We start from the raw sequence: 15,622 nt of genomic DNA on the forward strand, positions 1-15,622 counted from the left end.
TGGAACTGGCTTTGCACAAAGCCCCCTTCTTGGCGATCATGAACACCAAGATGGCCTGTCTCTGAAGTTGCAGCATGTCCACTTGTTAGCTCTTCCTTGTTGCTTAGCCTATAATTAGCATCGCAGTTCTTCTTATAGACTTAGCTACCTTCTTGGCAGTGAACTTGTTGCAACTAGAATTTTCAGAGGCTTTGCTTTTAGCCGAATGAGACATCCAATGGACACCAAGTTCCTTCATATATTTCATGCCACATTTGGTTTTTGTAGCTTTTTTTTTATTATTATTCATGAGAGACACAAAGAGAGAGAGGCAGAGACACAGGCAGAAGGAGAAGCAGGCTCCATGCAGGGAGCCCAATGTGGGACTCGATCCCGGGTCTCCAGGATCACGCCCTGGGCTGAAGGGGGTGCTAAACCACTAAGCCACCGGGGCTGCCCTGTAGCGAATTTTTGATGTTGAATGACTTAGGTGTAGGATGGAATCATACCCATCCTCTGAAAAGCCACCCTCTCCCATTTAAGATGTTAGTCCCAGGTGTTCAATCTTCTCTCTTCCTCCTCCCTGCCCCAGATTAGTTCCTACTTCTTTATAGGCACACCTGGGGCCTCCAAATCCTACCTAACTTAGCCAACAGGGTTTAAAGCAAGCTTAGAAGAGCTCCCCTTAGGTTGGAAAATGAGAATTCTTAATTAAATGATGGTGGACTATTCAGGGCTAAACGTCAACCTTTTCTTTGGACAGTTACACAATTATATCCCTTATAAACATTTAAACCTGCAAAAAAGGTCATGAATATACAAGGAAGCATTTCAAAGTCACGGTGGAAATTATGTTCTGGGCTGTGCTTTGATTTTCTGTGCCGTGCTTTTGATTGACTGGGAGTAGGACACACAGTTGAAGTAATGTCCCTTCTAACTTTGAAAGTTGTTTTTATAAGTTCCAGGAAAGTCTTGGTGGGTCCCGGGCAAGTTCGACTTTTCTCAGTTGTGTTCTCTACCAGGGGAGAGAGCCTGCTTCCTTGGGAGAGAGCCCGCCTCCTTGGACTAAGTCCCATCCTGTGAAGTTGGAGTGGCATGAGTATTGTTCTTGGCAAAGCCCAGCTTTTGTGCCCTTAACCACCGTGGTCTTTCCCTTGGGCCCCTTCCAACAGGATGGTGTGGGCATACGGGTGCCAAATGACCCAGAAACAGGAGGCGAGTGGAGTACAGAATGGAAATCTACCTTATATCCTGACGTCCACACAAACAGCTTGACTCCACATGCAGGGGGGGGGGGTTTGAAGAATAGCAGAGGAAGAAAACCTGCTTATGTTCACATCATGGAACAGTGTGAATTCATTCTCACAGTTGAATTTTCTATATTTAGGCTCTTCCTTCATTGCGGGAAACACCTGTAGGTCATTCATGCTCTATCTCAAGGTGCTGATCTCCTTTTCCTCCAGAAATCAACACATCTAGGGGTTGATGTGCTATCACGGCATAAAAATAGTCTGACACTTGCAATCACTGAAATATGCTAAAGGGGTGTAGAGGAGTTGTACTTGAGAGTTGGCACATTAGCACATTATTGCCTACTGGATTGGTTTGAAAATTTTGTATTTTTTTTCTGTATGAGTCACATATGTTCACTGCTGAACTATCAGAAGACACAGATAAACCAGGAAAAAAAGTGGGGAAAGTACTTGTTATCTCAGTGGTGGCAACATTTAATGATTCACTGTGTGTTCTCTTTTTTTAAAAAATTATTCATTTCTTTTAGAGAGAGAGAGAGTACACAAGCAGAGGAATGAGGACAGGGAGAGGGAGAGAATCTCAAGGAGACTCCATGCTCAGCATGGAGCCAGACATGGGGCTCGATCTCACAACCTTGAGATCACGACCTGAGCCAAAAATCAAGAGTTGGTGGCTTAACCTACTGAGTCACCCATGTGCCGCATTTGCTAGATGTTCTTATGGAATGTTCTCTATTTTATGTATGAATCAATCACACATAGTATTTTATAATCTGCTTTTTTACTATTCAAAGCATCATGAATAACTTTCTATATCAACTTATTTCTGCAACTCTGATTCTGATTTCAGTTCCAGTGTGTGGATTTTCTCCTCCACATAGCCACACAACTCTGACACCAGCTGGGTGTCCTACAGTTTAACTCAGTTCTGACACTGGAGACAGCTTCAGATCTCAGATCCCACAGGTTAAAGGTTCAGTCCCACAAGACCACCTGCCTCCCCACCCCTCTTCAGGTGCCGATCATGAGTCCAAGCTGTTACCTCTGCTTTGGATGGACTGGCTGCAGAGGTTCCATTAATTTGCCAGAGCTGCTCACAGAACTCAGGGAAGCATCTTATTTACTAGGTTTTTGGTTTATTATAAAAGGATGTAACTCAGGAACAGCCAGATGGAGGAGATGCACAGGGCAAGGTGAGCAGGACCTTCTGTGCTCTCTGAGTGCTCCATTCTCCCTCTATCTCTGCGAGTTCCTCGACCTGGAAGCTCTCCTAACCCCGTCCGTTATGGTTCTGGGGAGGCTTCATGACACGGCACGATTGATGAGATCACTGGCTGTTGGTGACTGAACTCAATCTCAAGCCCTCTTTCCTTCTGGAGTGGGAAGGGGGATATTGAATGGTCCAAGCCTCTAATCACAGGGTTGGTTCCCCTGGCAACCAGCGCCCATCCTAGGTGCTCTCCAAAGGCCGCCTCATTAACATAACAAAAGACATCTTTACCCTCCTTCCTTAGAGGAAATGCCAAAAGTTTCAGGTGTTTTGTGCCAGGAACTAGATTAAGACCAGGTCCATGCTTCTTATCAATCCTAACATCACAGTGCTGTGTACTTTTTAATGGCTGCATAGCATTTCATCATATGGATGTGCCATAATTTATTTGATCGGTCTCAATTACTGCACAACTAAGCAGCTTCTAGTCTTTCACAAATATTCCTGGCTGTGCATGTTCAATATTTTCCTGCTTGTTTTGTATCGTAGACACACGCAATTGGATGGCTCCTGACCTCCTCCTCAGGGCACTCTGTCTTCATTAAACCATTAGAAACATTTTGGGTTATTATATTTCCTTCTTCATTCCGTCCCAAATTTCATTCCATCGCTCCTTCACAGATCCCTATTTTGGAGTAATTTACGTGCGTGTGTCCTTCTGATCTATTTTCTAGGTCTTTAGTTACACATACGTGTAATTGGGGGGAACATTATATGTCATCTTGTGGGTTTTAAAACTCACATTTCTTAATTTTCATTCAGCACCGCAGGTTGAGCTTTCCTCTCGCTGGTGTCCACGGCGTCTGCTCCCCCCTCTCCGTGTCTGGAGAGCATTTAGTCTTGGGTGTGCACTGAGAATACGTACACTCTCGTGTCTTTCCTGAGAGCCCTGGGAAGAGTCCTGAGGGAGGCTTTGCTTACTGGCTTGAGGCTCATACTACCCTCGGGAGCGAGGAGAAATGGCTCCTTGATTTGAAGCCACACAGAAATTCCCCAGAGAAGAAATAGTTGCCCAGAAGAGGACACGCATGCTGGGCAGATGAACGTATGTCCGTATTTTAAATTTTTCAGTACGTACTGATTCCAGAATGGTGAAATCAACTTGCATTCTTAGAAATAGTCATAAATGTCTATTTCTTGGCACCTTCCTAACAGTAGGTATCATCATTTTAAAGAATTTATGAGTTTAATAGGCAAAAGATGACCTTATTATTCATTCAATTTGGATCTCTGTGATTACTACAGGGGTTGAGCATATTTTCATGTTTATTGGTCATGGGCTCTGGCAGGATGGGGCATAGTGGAATTGGTTCCTTGTTTTTCCTTTTTTTTTTTAAGATTTTATTTATTTATTCATGAGACACACACACACACACACACACAGAGAGAGAGAGAGAGAGGCAGAGACACAGGCAGAGGGAGAAGCAGGCTCCATGTGGGGCTCGATGAGGGACTCAATCCTGAGACTCCAGAATCACGCCCTGAGCCAAAGGCAGACGCTCAACTGCTGAGCCACCCAGGCATCCCTTTTTAAAAAATTTTTAAATGTTTTGGTTCCTTGCCTTTCCCAGGACATTATACCTAATGGGTAGAGAGGAGGCTGGCCCGTTCTCCGGTTGGAACACCCAAATCTGAAGCTGGGGTCAGAAACCAGGGCCTGTGTTTCATGAAGGGAAGCAGGGCCTGTTCAGCTGGATCCTGGGGATGCCCTTCCTTTTTTTTTTTTTTTTTTTATAAATTAATTTTTATTGGTGTTCAATTTACCAACATACAGAGTAACACCCAGTGCTCATCCCTTCAAGTGTCCCCCTCCATGCCCGTCACCCATTCACCCCCACCCCCCGCCCTCCTCCCTTTCCACCACCCCTAGTTCATTTCCCAGAGTTAGAAGTCTTTATGTTCTGTGTCCCTTTCTGATATCTCCCACACATTTCTTCTCCCTTCCCTTATATTCCCCTTCACTATTATTCATATTCCCCAAATGAATGAGAACATACACTGTTTGTCCTTCTCCGATTGACTTACTTCACTCAGCATAATACCCTCCAGTTCCATCCACGTTGAAGCAAATGGTGGGTATTTGTCGTTTCTAATGGCTGAGGAATATTCCATTGTATACATAAACCACATCTTCTTTATCCGTTCATCTTTCGATGGGCACCGAGGCTCCTTCCACAGTTTGGCTATTGTGGACATGGCTGCTAGAAACATCGGGGTGCAGGTGTCCCGACGTTTCATTGCATCTGAATCTTTGGGGTAAATCCCTAACAGTGCAATTGCTGGGTCGTAGGGCAGGTCTATTTTTAATTCTTTGAGGAACCTCCACACAGTTTTCCAGAGTGGCTGCACCAGTTCACATTCCCACCAACAGTGTAAGAGGGTTCCCTTTTCTCCGCATCCTCTCCAACATTTGTTGTTTCCTGCCTTGTTAATTTTCCCCATTCTCACTGGTGTGAGGTGGTATCTCATTGTGGTTTTGATTTGTATTTCCCTGATGGCAAGTGATGCAGAGCATTTTCTCATGTGCATGTTGGCCATGTCTGTGTCTTCCTCTGTGAGATTTCTCTTCATGTCTTTTGCCCATTTCATGATTGGATTGTTTGTTTCTTTGGTGTTGAGTTTAAGAAGTTCTTTATAGATTTTGGAAACTAGCCCTTTATCTGATATGTTATTTGCAAATATCTTCTCCCATTCTGTAGGTTGTCTTTGAGTTTTGTTGACTGTATCCTTTGCTGTGCAAAAGCTTCTTATCTTGATGAAGTCCCAATAGTTCATTTTTGCTTTTGTTTCTTTTGCTTTCGTGGATGTATCTTGCAAGAAGTTACTGTGGCCAAGTTCAAAAAGGGTGTTGCCTGTGTTCTCCTCTAGGATTTTGATGGAGTCTTGTCTCACATTTAAATCTTTCATCCATTTTGAGTTTATCCTTGTGTATGGTGCAAGAGAGTGGTCTAGTTTCATTCTTCTGCATGTGGATGACCAATTTTCCCAGCACCATTTATTGAAGAGACTGTCTTTCTTCCAGTGGATCGTCTTTCCTCCTTTGTCGAATATTAGTTGACCATAAAGTTCAGGGTCCATTTCTGGGTTCTCTATTCTGTTCCATTGGTCTATGTGTCTGTTTTTGTGCCAGTACCACACTGTCTTGATGACCACAGCTTTGTAGTACAACCTGAAATCTGGCATTGTGATGCCCCCAGCTATGGTTTTCTTTTTTAAAATTCCCCTGGCTATTCGGGGTCTTTTCTGATTCCACACAAATCTTAAAATAATTTGTTCCAAGTCTCTGAAGAAAGTCCATGGTATTTTGATAGGGATTGCATTGAACGTGTAAATTGCCCTGGGTAACATTGACATTTTCACAATATTAATTCTGCCAATCCATGAGCATGGAATATTTTTCCATCTCTTTGTGTCTTCCTCAATTTCTTTCAGAAGTGTTCTATAGTTTTTAGGGTATAGATCCTTTACCTCTTTGGTTAGGTTTATTCCTAGGTATCTTATGCTTTTGGGTGCAATTGTAAATGGGATTGACTCCTTAATTTCTCTTTCTTCAGTCTCATTGTTAGTGTATAGGAATGCCATTGATTTCTGGGCATTGATTTTGTATCCTGCCACGCTACCAAATTGCTGTATGAGTTCTAGCAATCTTGGGGTGGAGGCTTTTGGGTTTTCTATGTAGAGTATCATGTCATCGGCGAAGAGGGAGAGTTTGACTTCTTCTTTGCCAATTTGAATGCCTTTCATGTCTTTTTGTTCTCTGATTGCTGAGGCTAGGACTTCCAATACTATGTTGAATAGCAGTGGTGAGAGTGGACATCCCTGTCTGGTTCCTGATCTTAGGGGAAAGGCTCCCAGTGGGGATGCCCTTCCTAATCTAGCTTCACTCACCTGGTAACTAGTGCCAACTCTTCCCAGATCCTCGCAATAGCTCATATTGTCATTTGGAAGTTGCCCTGAACTTCCATATTCTCCATCTTCATTGAGACTGGGGGCTGTTGTCCAGGCACCATTTGAACTAGAGGCTGGATGTTTTTAGATTCCAGGATCGGGGGAACCTCTCCTTCCTGCTCAGTCTCACTTGGTCGTGGGTGCACACTTGTGGCTTTGAAGCTTCCTACTGGAGACGCTGGGCACCCCTTGGCCCTCGACAGCCCCCTAATGCCATGTGTCACACGCACCCTGGAGGCTTCTTTCTGCTTTCCTTTAGGCAAGCTCTTGGAAAGACCTTCCTCCCTGCACACTAGCCATCTCCTCTCCCATCGCTAGCCATCCACATCCTTGCTTCAGCTCTGGCCAGGAGGAGGCCACTCCAGTGAGGTCTAGCTGGGCACGCACCCATTCCATCCTCCCTCTCCGCCCAAGGTCTACTTTCTCACCAAGGACAGATGGGGGCCCGGCATCAGGGAGCGATGCATGAACAGTCAACCTCTCTGCCTTCATTGTTTTAAAATGCATTGCTTTCAAGAGCATCGCAATCGTAATTTCCATTAAGGTCTTTCGGAGTTGTGATATTTTTCTTTTCAAGAGAGTTGGTTCAGGGGCACCCGGGTGACTTAGTTGGCAAAGCCTCTGACTCTTGGTCAGGTCTTGATCTCAGGGTTGTCAGTTCATGCCCCGCATTGGGCTCCACACTGGGCATGGAGCCTACTTAAAAAAAAAAAGGGGGGAGTGTTCATGCCAGTATTGAAAGCCACACATAGGACCCACTTAACAATAACAGCAACAATAGAAGCCATTGCTTTAGTAATGTTTTTGTGAAAACTGTTCTCGGATTGATAAAGAAGTGTAGGAAATGGTCCCTTTGCTCAGGGAGGGCACACACCTGCAGCAGTGAGACAGGAACCACGCACAGGTGCAACCTCACCAAGGAAGTCGGTGTGGGTCAGGCGCGGGGCCCGGGAGACACAATCTCACCGCAGGCCGATCCTATGCGGGCTGCCTCCCCTCCTGCACCCGCGAGGCTACACACCGGTGGAGGAAAGCCACTCAGCGGCTCCGCACCTGCCCACAGACCGCCCTCCGGGGGCCTCCGGGTCCTGTGATCCTGCCCCAGTCCCCGCAGCACTGACCGCTGTGCTGGCCGGCAGGGAAGCCGCCCCTACCACCGCCACCACGGGGGACAGAGCCCTCCCCTGGTGGCCCTCCTCCACCTGGTGACACCTGCATGCATCTTCCTGTTTCCCTCCTACCTTCTGGGGGGAGCGTGAACTTTTGAGCCTCGGATCACCAGGGAAGGTCCCTCTTGTCAGAGGGAGTGGAGCTGCTTTGTTCCACCCTGGCTCTCCCCCGCCCCCTAAAGTGGAGTCTAGGCAGGCAGGGCTCCCCGACGGCCAGGAAAGCCGGAGACTCTAGAGGAGCACCTGCAGTCCAGGTCCTGGGGGAGCTGACAGGCCAGTCACCACCCAGGAGCCCTGGCCTTGGTGCAGCTGATCTGCTCCAACTCAGGGCTGGGTTAGCGTCTAGGTCATAAGACAGATTCCGGGGGAGTGAGCTGGAGGTTCCGGGGAGATTGACGAGGCCCGACTATAACCAGTGCTTAGACCTGTGCGGGGCGGCCCTCCATTCCTGCCGTGTGTCCACAAATGTAAGGGGTTTGCAGGGTTCTGAGATGCCCGGTTCTCTACATCCTCTATCTGACTGTGTAGACTTGGGACACCCACCCCAGCCTTCACTGTGATCCAGGGGTTGTTACGTACAGACAGGGAGGACAGGCAAGGGGCTTGTGTGGCTTCTGATGGCCGGACTGCCCCTTTCTGGGGGTGATGGGAGCACGGAGCCTGCTGGATGGAGAATGGCCCACTGGAGGACTGGTCCCTGTGCCAAGGGGCACGTGGGGCAGAGCAGATGGCCTTCCAGGAGACAGAAGGCGGGCACCTGCCAGGTTCCCCAGGGGAGGTCGCGGCCAGCGAATGCACATCGAGGCCCAGCGTACGACTCAAGGAGAGGGCTGGCGGCCAAGCGTCTGCTCGCTCTGCTGGGCGGGGGACAGGCGAGGCACAGGGGAGACCTCACTGGGTCGTGGACACCGGATGTGTGGGTGGCCAGAATCGCCACCCTCACGTTCCGGATGCGCCAGGAGGCGTGGGCACTGCACTCATTCTCGAATGTGCCTTGTGAACCCTGGATGTTGAGAAAGTCCAACTGGAGGACCTCAGATGGGTTCCCACAGGCGAGTTACTGTGCCTTGTGGGCTGGAACCCACGTCCAGGGACTCGTGTTTTACTTATGACCTCGTGTTCTTACTAATGAGGTATCAGCAGCCTTGCAGATGAGTATTTTTCAGCTAAAACTGACGTGTTACTAGCATGTGCTGAGATTCCTTTTGTTGGTTTCTAGGAAAACTGACTGCCATGGGGTAGTAGAAATTTCTATCAAGCCTGTGTACACGTAGATTTTCGAGATCCTTATTTTTGGGGGGCAGGCGTCTTGTTTTCTTCTTAAAGTGTTCTAATTGGTACATAATCCCTGTGACCCTCAACTGAGCGGAGTGATCAACTTTAGCTATTTTATTAAAAAGGCAACCTTAGGGGCACCTGGGTGGCCTAGTGGTTGAACGTCTAGCTCAGGTTGTGATCCCAGGGTCCTGGGATCGAGTCCTGCATCGGGCTCCCTGCAAGGAGCCTGTTTCTCCCTCTGCCTGTGTCTCTGCCTCTCTCTGTGTCTCCCATCAATAAATAAATAAAATCTTTAAAAAAGGGCAACTTTAAGGCCCAATTTATATAGGACACCATGCATCTGTTTTCTAATATACAATTTGATGACTTTTGTTAAGCGTATTATCATACAACCTCCATCCCAACCACAGTGTAAGATCTATCCATTGCTCCAGAAGGTTCCACTGTACAGAGATGCTCGGTTCTTCACATCCTCTATCCACCTCTGCAATAGAGCTCCACCCCAACCCCCCACGCCTCCAGGTAACCACTGATCTGATGTCCATCACCCCTGGTTAGTTTTAGCTACTCTGGATTTCATATAAATGGCACCATCCAGTCTGCACTCTGGTGTAACCAACGCCTTGTGCTCACATCCAGGTTGTTGTGTTCTCATAAGTTCATTCTCTCATTGCAACAGCAGCTAATGTCACTTTTTAATTACACATTATGATGATCTGAGCACTCTCCTAATGTTTGGAAAGCCGTGGGCCGTGTGTCCATTCTCTCTGTGCACTGATATGCATTTCCTCAGTTATTCTTTTGAGTTTGCCAATTTTGTTTTATTTTTTATATTTATTTATTTATTTATTTATTTATTTATTTATTTATTTATTTATTTATTTATGTATGTTTGCCAATTTTATTTTTTTTTATTTATTTATTTTTTTTATAAATTAATTTTTATTGGTGTTCAATTTACCAACATACAGAATAAACACCCAGTGCTCATCCCGTCAAGTGTCCCCCTCCGTGCCCGTCACCCATTCACCCCCACCCCCCGCCCTCCTCCCCTTCCACCACCCCTAGTTCATTTCCCAGAGTTAGAAGTCTTTATGTTCTGTGTCCCTTTCTGATATCTCCCACACATTTCTTCTCCCTTCCCTTATATTCCCCTTCACTATTATTCATATTCCCCAAATGAGTGAGAACATACACTGTTTGTCCTTCTCCGATTAACTTACTTCACTCAGCATAATACCCTCCAGTTCCATCCACGTTGAAGCAAATGGTGGGTATTTGTTGTTTCTAATGGCTGAGTAATATTCCATTGTATACATAAACCACATCTTCTTTATCCATTCATCTTTCGATGGGCACCGAGGCTCCTTCCACAGTTTGGCTATTGTGGACATGGCTGCTAGAAACATCGGGGTGCAGGTGCCCCGGCGTTTCATTGCATCTGAATCTTCGGGGTAAATCCCTAACAGTGCAATTGCTGGGTCGTAGGGCAGGTCTATTTTTAATTCTTTGAGGAACCTCCACACAGTTTTCCAGAGTGGCTGCACCAGTTCACATTCCCACCAACAGTGTAAGAGGGTTCCCTTTTCTCCGCATCCTCTCCAACATTTGTTGTTTCCTGCCTTGTTAATTTTCCCCATTCTCACTGGTGTGAGGTGGTATCTCATTGTGGTTTTGATTTGTATTTCCCTGATGGCAAGTGATGCAGAGCATTTTCTCATGTGCATGTTGGCCATGTCTATGTCTTCCTCTGTGAGATTTCTCTTCATGTCTTTTGCCCATTTCATGATTGGATTGTTTGTTTCTTTGGTGTTGAGTTTAATAAGTTCTTTATAGATTTTGGAAACTAGCCCTTTATCTGATATGTTATTTGCAAATATCTTCTCCCATTCTGTAGGTTGTCTTTGAGTTTTGTTGACTGTATCCTTTGCTGTGCAAAAGCTTCTTATCTTGATGAAGTCCCAATAGTTCATTTTTGCTTTTGTTTCTTTTGCCTTCGTGGATGTATCTTGCAAGAAGTTACTGTGGCCAAGTTCAAAAAGGGTGTTGCCTGTGTTCTCCTCTAGGATTTTGATGGAGTCTTGTCTCACATTTAAATCTTTCATCCATTTTGAGTTTATTGTTTGCCAATTTTAAACAAGCATGCCAAGCAATAAATGTGGCTTCCCCCTACCTCCCATTGCTAAGCCAGATGTGGTAATATGTCGCGAGTACTCATGAATTTGGGATATTTAAATAATTCATAATACATGAGGGGAACATACTAAAATTTCTCGGTTGTTTTAGTTTGTAAAACAAACTAAACAAACAAAAGTTTGTTTTACAAACAAACAAAAAAACAAAATAAACAAAAGTTTATTTTACCCTGGAAAGTCATGTGTCAGAGCACATGCTCTTCTCCAGTTTGGTAATAATACCGACTAACTTTCATCTCTCACTTTCTGCACAGGTGGAAACCCTGGCGGAGTCACTGTCACCCTCGGGTGTTTAAGAACTCCTTCCGAGATACTGAGAGGCTCCACATGGGAGGCCTCTATCCGGCCTCCCATCGTTTGTTCTCCTGTCACCGAAGGCACCAATGCCTACACCTGTGTTTTTCATATTATGGGTCATGACTCTCCAGGGGTTGATGGGATCAATTTGGAGGTTTAGGATCTGCATTTTAATACAGCGAAGTGGGATAGAGACAATGAGAGAGCGTATCGTACTGAGTAATAGTATGCTACGTAATGATAGCACACTAACAATAGATAATGTTTTATGTGTGAGTCAGGATGGACTCTGTGAACAGAAGGAGGGCACAAGAGGCCTGTCTCAATGTGGTAATGGATGCCTTGGATGGCTGGGGAGAGCCCACGGGCCCGGCAAGCTGGCAGGCCCCTGGGACCCCTTCTGGCCTCCTGCCCTCAGGAGCAGGACAGGAAAAGCCTCTCAGACTCTTCCTCTGCTCCAAGTGCCCTTCTTCCTCCAAGCAACCTACCCAGGCCTTGTGAGGTACCCACCTTCTCCTGCTGGTTCTTTAGACTTGGAGAGTCTTAACCTAAATGCAGGTGATCTAACCTGAGCTCCAAATCCTCCTCAAGGGCCCAGTTCATGCAGACGAAGCTTCGGGACAGAGTCCCTGACTCTGGCCCCAAGGGAGAGTCCCAAGTTCTACCCAAACGATGGCCACCGCGTGTTTGGTGAGGGGTGCGGCACTCGGGGTGGCAGGGATTCTCCGGGCCTGGGCCTGCTCTCCGCACACACCCAGCAGGTAGCGCACAGGTTCTGCTCTGGCCTTGCACTAGACTGCTTCCTGCCGCCCGTTCATAGACACAGTGTATTTGGATACGTGGTTTCCTCCTGTTCAAAACTATACGTCCACTGAGGCCACAGATGCTACCTCTTTATCTCATCTTTCCCGACCCCGCCAGGGACCCGCACACAGCAGGCGCTAACTGAGTAGCTGTTGAATAGAACCGGAAAGTCAACGTGAAATGTCCTTCTGTCTCACAACGGGCTATTCTGTTCTCTTTTGAAATCTCCCTCAAGGGGATCCCTGGGTGGCTCAGTGGGTTTGGTGCCTGCCTTTTGTCCGGCCCGCGATCCTGGAATCCTGGGATCGAGTCCCGCATCGGGCTCCCCGCATAGAGCCTGCTTCTCCCTCCTCCTGTGTCTCTGCCTCTCTCTCTCTCTCTCTCTGTGTCTATCATGAATAAATAAATCTTTTTAAAAAAAAAGAACCAGTCATTATTATAAAAAAAAAAAAAAAAGAAATCTCCCTCGAGAGCTACACTGCATTCATCCACACGAATCGTGGGTCTGTGTTAGCTTGGGCTCTTCTTCATGCGGTGAACCACTCTTCTTCTTCTTCTTCTTTTTTAATAGCTACACCTCCTATTTTAAAACTTGCCTTCCTACTGGGAAAACAGCCCCAATTTGTGCAACAAATCCTTGCTGGAGAGGTGGGTGTGGGTGTTGGGTGGAGCAGGGGGAGGGAGGAGGTGTTAAAACTCCACGGGAATGGGATGCGTTGAAATAATTAAGGGCCAGGGTGGTGGCTGGGTCTTCCCATTTAATTATGTGACTAAGAGTACTGGCTCGATGGAGCTCCGTGCACAGATGCGCCAGCAGGCCGGCTACGGTCACAGGAGCACCAGCGCCCAATACCGAGGGTGTCTGTGGGACGCCACTCTCCTATGCCTGCACCAAGGAGACGACGCAGATGGCCACGAGGCCACCTGAGGTGGGGGAGGGCCTGGAAATTGAGAAAGTTAGGAGGCAGCCTGTGTCCAGCCTCTGACCCACTGAATGACTGTGGCAGGTCATTTCACATCTCTGCAATTCAATATACAGGGTTGGATGAGTGACCCGGAGGTCTCTTTCCTGGCAGGCATCATGAGCCTGTGATTTACAACATTCTCTACTTCAGAGACAGAAGAGTGAGGAACAAGGCCCAGATTCCAGGGCCCGGCCATGGCTTAGGTCAGGTGGGCGCTGCTGAAGTTGTCTGAGCACAGTGCACAGGCGCAAATGAAGGTCTGGCCTGCCCCTTGGCATTCTGAAATTCTCAAGCCATCAGAATGGCTAATGATATAGTTTTTCCAGTTCTTCAGCCACTTAGCTATTGAGGGCATTTATGAAACTCTCCTAAGGTATGAGCAATTAGGCCAAAGATTTTTCTACTGGGGTTCGGCATTGCACATCTCACGTACAAGCACATGTCCCCAGAGCAACCATGCCTTGGAAAGGCAACATGTAAACTTGACAGTGGCCTGATGAAGTGGCTTGCTGCCATAATGGAGCCAAAGATAAGGTACGTTCAATGTGAGCAAATAATATCATTCACACTCAAATGATAGGCCATGGCTGTGGGAAAATATTTTGCATCCGTACAGCTTCACAGAGGACACCTGGTTCCACCCTCCTCTCTCCCACCTGATGTTCCAATTTTCTCCACAAGGGGTGAGCTAAGCTGGTCTCCAGCTCAACATTCCTCAGAACTGTTGGGCAGCAAACAGACTCACCAGGGAAACTTTTTCTTTTTTAAAGACACCCACAAAAAGTATGCCATTTGGAAAGATGTATGTCCCAAACTATAAAATCAATACAGTGTTTTGGATGTTAGTGTGAAGGTGAAAAGTGGTAAGACGAAATATATTAAATGTTGACGTGTTCTTACATGGGAATAGGGATAAGCACAAGACTTCATGGAGTGAGAACTTCAAAAAAAAATGTTATAAGACTTCTGTGTTCCTTAGTAACTTTTGAGACCTGGAGGACCCCAGAAGCAGGGAGCTGTACTGTTCACATAACATCACTTTACCAAGTGTTGGGGTTTCAGGAGACGTCTTTACCATGAGGTACAGGGGGTTCTTAGAAAACAACTTGAAACAACTGTTGCTTTAAAAGCCCATAAGCTATAAAGAGAAAAACAGGTGCTTTTGCACAGCTGCAATGGGGTGCTTCAAGTTCTTTGCCCAGGGATCAATATGTTGTCTTAGCCTGGGCTGCCATGATGGAAAACCATAGACAGGGCAGCTTTACATGGTAGAAATGTATTTCTCACGGTTCTGGAGGCTGGAAGTCCAGGGTCAAGATGCTGGCAAGGTGGGTTTCCAACTGAAGCCTCTTCTCTTAGATTCTGGGTAGTTGCTATCTCGCTGTGTGTTCATGTGACTGCTTCCTGTGCAAAAGTGGGGAGAGATCCAGAACTCTGGTACTTGTCACTGCGTCATGGGAGCCCCCTTCCCTACTGGCCTCCCAAAGACCGCTTCTCCAAATACCATCCTCCTGGAGGATAGGGCTTCAATAGATGAGTTTGGGAGAGGGACACAAACATTCACTCCATAGCATATGTTTTGTGTATATATTGTGTAAGTGCGTAGACTTTCATACACATATTTACTCAAAAGATAGACATCTTTAGACTGTTGCCTTGAAGGCCATCATCCAGAAAAGTTAGGAACACATGGACATATGGTCAATGTGAGGGGGCTTCCAGAGAGGAGGTGAGTGGAGCTGAAGGGACAGGTCCCAGCAGGCAGTCCGGCCTGGCCTGGTAATGGGAATTGGCGGGCACCGGCTCCATGACCAGCTCTGTATGCCATGTTGGGAGGGTGCGGGTTGGTGGGACTGGCAGGACAATGCTCTTTCCATTTGTCCATGAGTTGACTCTGGATGAGAGCACTCACACGAACCACGGGACAGCCATCTGGGAGAGCTCTGACAATCACACTTAAACAACCAGAGCCATATATAGTAGAACAGTAGGAATTCCGAGAGGCTGTTTCTCACTGTTAGATTTCCTGCTTCGTTCCATGTGAATTCTGCTCAACCAAAGTTTTGCTCACTTCCTCTCAACCCCCAGATGCTTTGCCAGCCTGGGCTCGGCTCACATATCAATTTCCCTTTGGAGGGAAAGACGTGGGCCTCCTCTTTAACCATCCGATTCTTCTCTTCCCAGCCTTGCCTCATGGAACAAGTTCTCCATGACCTTCCCAGAAAACTCAGCTTTCCAGGAACCTGACAGAGCACACAGCACATATTCCCTGTACCAGCCCAATCACCTTGCCAATTCCTTGTGCCGTCCACACTGAGATTTTGAGGTCTTTAAGGCGAGGGGAAAATATGATCAGATCCTTCTCTGAGCTGAGCTTGCTCAGCTGTGGAGAACCAGGCTGGTTTGCTGTGTTTGCTGATTGCATCAGCCCCCGGGTCTCAGCCTTGGCCAAACAACTAAGTAA

This window comes from Nyctereutes procyonoides, unplaced genomic scaffold (assembly GCF_905146905.1).
Source record: "Nyctereutes procyonoides isolate TBG_1078 unplaced genomic scaffold, NYPRO_anot_genome, whole genome shotgun sequence".
NCBI lineage: Eukaryota > Metazoa > Chordata > Mammalia > Carnivora > Canidae > Nyctereutes > Nyctereutes procyonoides.